This window comes from Acomys russatus, chromosome 15 (assembly GCF_903995435.1).
Source record: "Acomys russatus chromosome 15, mAcoRus1.1, whole genome shotgun sequence".
NCBI lineage: Eukaryota > Metazoa > Chordata > Mammalia > Rodentia > Muridae > Acomys > Acomys russatus.
In genome coordinates, this window is record NC_067151.1 from 22,266,509 (window position 1) to 22,276,836 (window position 10,328).

Consider the following 10,328-nt stretch of genomic DNA (forward strand, 5'->3'; position numbering starts at 1 on the left):
AGATGCCATTCTTTGTAAGGCACGAATGAAGTTTTAAAGCTGTCTTTTGCTCATGCAAAGGTCAGAGAGCTAGCCTTAATTGCTATGTGCACCTTTCACACCTCATACACTTATAATTTTAGGATGGTATAAGGCTTGTGAGAAATTATTTGTTCACAGAACATAAGATTCAGACTTTGAAGCTGGACACGACTTGACAAGATTCATTCCTCTCAGCATGCTGGACTCTGACAACCTGTATCCATCATATTTCAACACCAAGTGCTGCAGTTGCTCTCCTCCATCAGGACAGCACAGCTCCCAAGACAGCTTCAAAGGAAGCTTCTGGTCCCAATTGGTGTAGCACTTCAGACTGTCACACAGAGGATATTTATTAAGCCTGGAATTTCTCAACATTTAGAAACTGGACCACAAATGCTATTCTTAGCTTGTTTAACCATTTTCCCCAATATTATTTGAACCCCTACAAAGGTATTATTTGTCCCAAATCAGCACGAAGAAACCCTAAGAGCACCACTCCATTTCCCATAAGGGGCACAGGTAGGATTTTTGGTTGCTTTCTTGGGCTTTAGATGTTTATTTTCATGAGGGGTTGGTTATAAGTTACTATTGTTCTTATCCAGATAGAAAACAAGATTGTAGACAGGGATGTCTCTCTTTTCCTTTATTTTTCTTTCTTAAGTTTGAAGATAGGAGCTGAAAGGAAAGAAGGGAACTATAGATATGTATAGAGATAACAGGACCCAAAGTGGATTATTGAGTCAATTCCTCAACTTAAGTCCTTACCTGTGCTCACAAGGTTATTTTTAATACATTGGTATAGAAATTTATGTACTGATGCAAAATAAGTTTAATTATGATACACTGATATAGAATTCAAATTTAAGATTATTCTTCACATACATTATATATATTTTCTACTCTACTATGAAGTATTTTACCCATAGTATTCTTGTAGGACACAAGGTCTTCCACCAATATTTTGAACACACTTATGCAAGCTGTTTAGGATAAGTAAGTCAGAGAAGTTAATGGTCAAGTGATCAAATCATGATCATTTCAATTGCTAGTCTATTTATATCACAATAATATACATCCTAGATATAAAAGATATATATGATTCTATAGACAGATAAAGTAAAATAGTTAGATAAGGTCTTCAAAAACCTCAGTGTCCTACAGAGTATGGAATTTAAAGCTGATTAAATTGTTTTAATGATTCTTTGACAAGACAGGTTAACACTTGGCAACACCCAGCCTACCTCAAATATTATGGTGAGCGTCAGTGAACATCCTTGTGGAGATGGCTTCAAATGTGGAAAACAAGCCACTGGGCAAAATGTCGTCATTTCTGCTACAGACAGAATTCTGCCAAAAACTTGACAAGATTGGGTGCAGGCAGAGCTCATTGCTAAACTCTTCCAAGACAGGGAAACATGTCCTCAATAGTTCCTGCCTCACAAATATGTCGGTCAGATATACTGGACCAGAATGCTGAAGATAATGACAAAATGTTTGAGAGAGTTATGGTGACTCTCCAAACAGCAAATTGTTCTTGCCATATTTTTTGAAGCTGCAAACCTGAACTTCATGTGTACTCAGGTAATTGATTTTACTCCTTCTCAATTCTCTGATGGGGTTGAAGACCAAATTATTTAGTTTCACAATTAATTTTAATGAAAAATTTCAAAGGTATAATAAAACATGATATAATAAAGCACACATTACTGATAGAAACTCTTAATATTTGATGGCTAATGCTTACTACCTGTGCTACTTGGAGAGACTGTTTCAAAATCCTTAAAATATATAATTTCCAGAGTTAATATATATAATAACTGACATAAAGCATGAATTGATGAATATAACAGAACCAAAGTTATAAATCAGAAAATAGTATCAGAATGTGGTCACCAGAGAAGAGAGGACAAGAAGGATATACTGGAACAAAATGAAAGTGAAATAAGAGAATTCTAAGTAAATTTTGACAGCATTAACTAAGTAATAATAGGCAAAATATAAAAACATGAATTGAAGAAGAGAAAAAAATCATGATTGCAAATCCTAAAATTTTTTAAAAAGTAGTAATATATGTGACCAATATTAGAATAAAACAAACAAAATGTTAAAAAACAGGAACGGGGTAACAATAAGGAATTTACAGTCAGACTGTTCATACCAAAGTTGCATAGAGATCATTAAAACTCCTTGAGATGTAGGTACATAGACAAGGAAGCCCTAAAAACCACTTTACAGAAACAATGTACTCTGAAGACTATCATGATGAATTATACATATTGCTGTGGAAAAAATGTCATATCATATAAACAACATTGCATAACATATGACAATATGAATATAGAAAACAAGATGCCATGTGTAGATAAATTCAAACGAATTAGTGTCTGGATCATCTCTCTAATAAGCAAAATTCATAAAATTCATGATAGAAATGACGTAAGATAAGTGTTAACCATGTGAAAAAAAGTAGAAAAAGTATTAAGGATTAGTAGGCAGGCGGTTGTAATAAACCGTTTCTTTGCACTATCTTCTGTCCTATAGATGATATTTTAAAATAACAAATTATTCCATTAAACTGTGTTTATTTAAAGAACTGTACTGTCAGACTTGTAACATAATAATATAGAATAGCAGTCACACAAAGGAAAGAAACACAAGATGTAGCTAAATTGAAGCACAAAAATGACACAAAGGTTTAAATCCAGAAAAAGAATTTTAAAACACTAGTGGTCAGTTTATTGGTTTTAGTGGCAAGGAACTTGCATGCCATTTCTTTTTCTAATATTAATCTCTTGATTCTAAAACCAATATCTTACTGGCAATAGAGAATAAAACAGGCTGGTGTTGTTATAACTAGTCATAAAATTAGGTGTCTTTTTTAACAAATTGCAAAATTTGGCTCTTCTATATTTTTTTCAATTTCAGAAAATATTTTGGATTTTTTTTGCAAAATCTGTGATGTTATCATAAAATATTTTTCTTCCAAATTAGTGATTTTGGTTCCTTTTTCTAGTCTAAAAACCTCCAAGTAGATTAGACTGTATTTTTTGCTTAAATATAAGTCAACACATGTCAAGAGGGTCGTTTCTCTTTTGCATTCTTTTTATTGTCTTTATGAAACACAATTATTCTCTCATCTATTGATGTAATATTTTACCTGTAATTACACCAAAACCCTTCAGGGAATTTACACCTTAGATAAGACCTATCCACACATGGTTCTCTATGCATCTGCTTTGATTAATTCCCTATGCCTTAGTCTTCATCTGTACATGCACTGAGGTTAATTGATCAACCAATATCTTCATGGTAAAAAGACAGTTGTAAAGCATGTTAGCAAATCTGAAAGATAAGACTTCATGTTGGCTAGGATATTCCAAGTCTCAAATATTCTAGTGTTCATTCTTCATTCTACCCAAATTGACCTAGAAATCAAGTCAGCTTTTACTACAACCTTATTCAAAAATTAATCACATTTTAAAATTTGACATAAAATGCATTGTGGAGGTAAATTAGAGAGACATAAAATATGTTACTTCAGTCCAATATTCTGGATATAAATGACATATCAATTCAGAATAATTTCCTATTTTCAAATACTATTTATGAATCTTTTATTTATCAATGATTTGTAGATATATACAATTTTTTATCTTTATGGCTTCGTGTGTGACTTTTATTTTTTCTAATAACTTTGGAAAATAAACTTCTACTTTGTCTACTATATGGATTTCATATATCTGATTAATAGTATGATCTCAATAAATGACTGCTGATACACTTACTTTATAAGTAGTCAGCCCATGCCTGAGAAGAGATATTTGAACAAGTATCAATTTGAGTAGCATTAAAACAGTACATGCAATTTACTACATTATTGGATATTCTTAATTATCAGTATATAATTTATATATTATATTACATTATTATATATTAAACATTAAATATTTGAAAAAGGAGATATTGTGGAAAATATTTTAAAGAAGATATTTTAGAAAAGTATAGTATAGTATAGGAGAATTACACAGCTATGACATGATAGTAAAACTTTGTATTTTTAATTTTTATTGTTATATACTCATTATGTTTAACATTTTGTTTCATTTAAACATGAGCATTTAGAGCATACTTGTCTCTGTCCTTTTACCTATCCTTCTTTATCCTTTATCATGTTCTTAGTATAGTCCATTTTCCTAGTGCAACTTTTTCTTTCATATGCATTTGTGTGTTTATGTACATAAATGTTCTTATGCACACATAAATTACTCTAGTACTCAGTCATTGAAACAAAAGTCTCACCTACCTTTCTAGGAATAGTTCATTTCGATGTATATGATTATGTCCCTTTCAACAATTGCCCAGCTAGTGACATAGTTATATTTCCTCTGTAGATTATTAAAATGCCATTGTGTTCAAGGCTAAAATAATAATTTACATTATACTTAGACCATTGACTGATTTATGAGCTGAGGCTCTAGTTTTTCTGCTGAGTAGTGTTCCTATGAACAAGACATACACTCAAAAAGATACTGACATTTGGTTTTTGACAAATATACCAAATTGATCTTGGAGGAAAAGAACAGCCTCTAAAACCCATGGTTCTTTGTAAACTTGCTTGTCTATGTGAAAAAGAATGAAGTTATATGTGTAGTTATTATTCTGTAAAACAGTCAATCACAGCCGGGCGTGGTGGCGCACGCCTTTAATCCCAGCACTCAGGAGGCAGAGGCAGGCGGATCGCTGTGAGTTCGAGGCCAACCTGGTCTACAAAGTGAGTCCAGGATGGCCAAGGCTACACAGAGAAACCCGTCTTGAAAAACCAAAAAAAAAAAAAAACAAAACAAAAAAAACAAAAAACCAAAACAAACAAACAAACAAAAAAAAAACAAAAAAACAAAAAAAAACAGTCAATCACAATGGGTCAAAAAATTAAATTCTAATTGTAATAATATTCATCTATCGAAATTTTAGGAAAATGTTTTTATTTCTTAGAATAAGTAATGAAGAAAAATCTGTTGCCTTTAAAGAAATATGAGTTTCAGTAATAGATATAATGTATTTTTAAAATACATATTATATAATTAAACTCCAAAGATTTATAATGACAACTCTTAACGATTTTGTTATTTGCAATATGCAATATTATGGGACACGTTTATAATGGTAAATATATAACAAATTCTCGGTCATAATTATCTAGTTATTCTACCCTAAATGTAGAGGAACAGTTGAATATCTGAGTAATTCTGAATACTTGCTTTGAAATGTATTTTACATCAGTGGTAGAATCATTGCTATAAATATATTTGCATTTGCAGTATAGCCTCCAGGAGTTTCTTTTATAGAAGATATTTTAGAGGAAGGACAGCAGGTAGCCAAGAAGAGACTTGATACCCTATGAGAATATACAGGGGGAGGTAATCCCCCTCAGGAATAGTCATAGGGAAAGGGAATAATGGGAAAATGGGGGGGGGGAGAAATGGGAGGATACAAGGGATGGGATAAACATTGAGATGTAACAAGAATAAATTAATAAAAATAAATAAATAAAAAACTGAAAAAAAAAACGCATTGATTTTTTTCCTATGCATATTTATATTCACATTTGAAATGAGTTAAGAGTGGAGAGTGTGATATGACTTTCTCACGTACTCTGGTGCCTCACATTTAACCATGTCCCCTGGAGGGGGAGACCTGGTGGCACTCAGAGGAAGGACAGCAAGTAGCCAAGAAGAGACTTGATACCCTATGAGAATATATAGGGGGACGTAATCCCCCTCAGGAACAGTCATAGGGGAGGGGAATAATGGGAAAATGGGGGGGGGGGAGGAATGGGAGGATACAAGGGATGGGATAAACATTGAGATGTAACAAGAATAAATTAATAAAAAAAAAAAAAGAATTTGCTAACACAAAACAGACAGTAGCTATAATCCAAATATTTTTTTTAAACCTCCCTCTATAAAGTCTCTAATACTGATTTCTAGGCTTAAATTTACTTGGTGATATTTTAAAGAATTTATCTTTACAAGAAGTTATTTAACACAGATCTTACAGATGCCTCCAGGAGCTTATATTAAGGACTTATAATATTCGCCTGTTCAATGTCCCATTAAGTGTCTTCAAGATCAAATAATATCATTTTGACTGCAGGTTTTAATTAGCATAAAATTTAATTTTATATGCCTAGTTTAATTTTTTTAAAGTTACACTTTGGGAATACCTTTCACAATGCTCCCAAACTTATAAAATATATCAGAGAAACTCTAACTGACAAGTGAAAGAGTTGTGTGATAGGAACTGTAAGACATTAAAGAAAGAGATTAATGATATCAGAAGTTGGAAAGACTTCCAATGCTCATGGACCAACAGGATTAATATAATAAAAATGGCCATCATACCAAAAGTAATCTAAAAATTCAATTCAATCCTCCACCATCTGACCAAAGCCTATCAGGTCTTATCAAGATAGCTTGCATCCCTTTCCTTTGTGTGCCAGCAGGGCTTCCCCACTAAGGGGAAGTGATAAAATCGGGGGCACCAGAGTTAATGTCAGGGATGGTCCCCACTCCACCCACAACATTGGAGAATGAACTGTCCATTGGCTATATCTGAATAGGAGTCTAGGCTCTCTGCATGCCTTCTCCTTGGTTGATGCATGAGTTTGTGCAGTTCCCTCCTCCTGGATCCAGATCAGCTGGCTTTGATGGTCTCCCTTGGGGTTCCTGAACCCTTTTGGTCCTTCCTTCATCCGTGATTTTTAAAAACAATCCAGTAACAAATACTGGAAAAAATCAAAATAATAGGATATTGATAATCATAAGTATTCATATTCTTGACAAAATAACAAAGACCATAGTTACTGTTATATAAAAGTAATAGTGCATCATGATTAAACAGTAATTATTCTAGAATATAAGGTTGGTTGAATTTTCCTAAAATATGATAATTGTTTATCAGATTAATTGACTGAAAAAGAAAAATATGTTCATAATTAGTATTATTTTGTCAGATTGTATTTATTTCTGTGTTTTTATTTTTGGTTTTTTTTGTTTGTTTGTTTGCATCATTTTGTTTTATTTTGTTTTGATTTTTGAGGACAATACAAACTGATTTTCAAAGTAACTTCCCTGGTTTACATACCTAACAATACTATAAGGGTTCCTATTTATCCACAATGACACCACAATTTGCTTTCATTGATGGTAGCCATAGTTACTGAAATACATAGACTCTGAAAATAACTTTAATTTGCATCCTCTTATTTATTAGAGAAATTGAGCCCATTTTACAGTATTTCATAGTTGTTTATGTTATTCATTATTCAGTTCAGAGTTTTTTTCCTTTACAAAGGTTTTACTATCCAGAAAGCATTTTATCTATGTTGATAGGTTTTTCTCTCTTTTTACCTCTAGAATATTAGAGTACAATTTGTGCCCTAGTCTTCTTTCAAAGCCTTGTAGGCTATTTCATTAAAATATGTTTTTAATTCAAAAAATTGAATCGCAATTCTGTCTGTTTCTTCCCTTCAACCTCTCTCAGGAACTTCACAGCTCTCTCATGTCATCCTTACTTTCTAATGGATAGCCTCTTTTCCTTTGCTTATCAATGCCAATATGTCCACATGTACACACACACACACACACACACACACACAGACACACACCCGCGTGCATGTATACACAAATACTTAATAAGTACAGCCTCTGTGGGGTTTTGTTGTTGTTATTGTTTATATAGTTTCAGGGCTGACCATTCTGCACCTTTGATAATTTGGAGTTGAGATTTGGTCAGGGTGAGAAATTAAGGTAAAATTGTGTTTATCCACTTCCTGATGTATGTTTAAACTTCTCAGATTCTAGTGACTATTCTCATCTACTCTTATAAGAAACTAGCTTTTTATGTTTACCTATATAACTATGAACATGAGACATGTATATTTCTGTGTTGATTATCTATTAAGAATAAAATGCCGTGCTGGCTTTGGCAGCACATATACTAAAATTGGAACGATGCAGAGAAGATTAGCATGGCCCCTGAGCAAGGATGACACGCAAATTCATGAAGCGTTCCATATTAAAAAAAAAAAAAGAATAAAATGCCTATTCTTGAGGAAATAAGATTTGTTATGTTAATTTTTAGGCATTACATGCATGTTAAGAACTTGAATCAATACACATATAGTATCAAATAACATTTAATAATTCTACATTAGATTTTTAAAAACTATGATATTATTCTTTTATAAATATTTGAGTATGACTGGCCATTTTATCATATAATAAGCTAGCAGCTTAAAATCACTAAATTGTTAAAAAGAAGGCAATGTTACCTGTATTAATTTTCACATTCCACAGACAGAAATTAATTTAAAAATCAGCTTGTAATATGTAAATGGTCATAGACGTTTTTACTCAAAATATACAAGGTAATAGCCACTGGTAGGCTATAAACAAATTTACACTCATAGTGCCACATTTATTTGAATAGCTCCACCTGCTTCCAAGCGTAAGTGTGTAAGCTAGAAATCTGACATAATAGATCATATTTTCAGACTCCAATTTCAAGGCAAATCTCAAGAAATCTATTGTAGTGAAGTTAAATTTTCTGCATCAAAATTGAAGAAGCAACAGTTTCTCTAACTTCTTTTCTGTATAACCTAGAGTGAGATGTAGAAAATCCTAGATTGCAAATGTACAGTTAAGAAGTCTTCAAATAAACTTTGTCAGGCTTTGTCTAAAATCCAAAGGAAATGGTAGCTCTTAAGACGAAGCTGTCTGTTAACTTTTATAGCTCTCTTTCCTTTATGATTGCTCTGTTCCTCACAGTGTGACTGTGAAGTGCAGAAAAAGTTCACAGCAGATGATTATACTAAGACACCAAAGCCACTGGAGTGTGAGATAATCTTTGGAGCTGAGAATTAGTGTCTCAGGCAACCAAGCAGGGGACCAAAGGGGAGCTATTCTTTCAGTAAAGTTTAACATCTTCAGCACAGTGGAAGCTGGGGCTCTTATTACTACTCAAATCCATACTTGTGAGGTTACTCGTTAGTTCAGGATACAGTTTTGTCTTTCTTGCTAATGCCTTCTCACTTAGTCAAATGTAATTCCCCTTACAACATGTATATTTAATGAAAATACTGGGGCTTACACCATTTGGCTTAAAACATACTTTAAGCAAATAAAATCTTCTTTGTTAACCTTCTGAAGTGCATTGCAATTTCAAAGAAAACTGGGCTTTTTTTTTTTTTTTTTTTTTTTTTTTTCGTTTTTCTTTTTAATGTTTCTTGCCAAGATGTCTCTTAGGACAATTGTATTTCCCAAGTGAAGAAGACCACATTTAGAAGAAAATTCTAATTGTGGCTAAGCATTCAGAATGATCTGTTTTTACTTGACCTTTATCTTGGAAGATATGAATTTACTCACACATGATCACAAATCTATGCTGCTAATTTCATTAGCAGAAAGACAATTTTTAACTTTTATGTAATTTTTGTATGTTCTCAAATGTCTAGTTTAAATTGGGTTGCATAGTACTTCCTTTTTTTATTCTTCTCTCACACATTACATACTGATGTCAGTTGACCATCCCTTTCAACATATTTTGTACACTTGCAAGGATCAAATAATCTAGACAGTAAATTCATAGACTATGCATGATTATTTCCTAAATTTGTTATATCTCCTGCTTATGAAGTCAATGAAAATAAGTCAGTTTTATCTATGCCAACTTATGTAAATATGACTGAGTCATAATTAAGACCTGAAACATAGTTAGAATAAATATTAGTGTTTACTAAACTCTTTGGCTTGCTTTTCAAAAATTCAACCCTCACTTAATAATAATGCTACTATAGAGATAGCACCTTAAATAGTTTACAAATAAATAAACATTTTTTGTTTTTTATAGTTGAGTCACATTACATCTCTATTGTTTTCCCCTCACTTGTATCTTTCCTTCCCATTTTCCCTCCCTAATATCACTATTAATGTGTGCATATGCTTACAGGAGTACTTAAATAATTTTAACTTTTATTTACTTAAGATTTAATACAGTAAAACTATGTTTAAATCATTGTAATTTGAAAGAGTTATTTATTCAGTGAAATGAAGGTATTATTTAGACATTAATGAAATTTCAAATGAGATATACAAAAAGAAAATGAAAGAAAGAAAGAAGGAAAGAAGGAAGGAAGAAAAAATTTAGAATATTTAGAAATTTGAAGCTGTCATTGTTACAGTAAAATTTCTGAGGACCACACCATCAAATCACCATAGCTGAGCACTTGCAGTTTGTTATTGTGAAAC

The 10,328-nt window shown here is 32.2% G+C and overlaps 1 non-coding gene across 1 annotated transcript; it reads left to right on the top strand.

Annotated features, from left to right (window-relative positions):
• The first annotated feature begins 7,995 nt into the window (after nt 1-7,995).
• Nucleotides 7,996-8,102, top strand: LOC127199726 (U6 spliceosomal RNA). Its single transcript, XR_007831990.1, has one exon. It is a non-coding gene; the product is annotated as a U6 spliceosomal RNA (small nuclear RNA).
• Nucleotides 8,103-10,328: the final 2,226 nt, after the last annotated feature.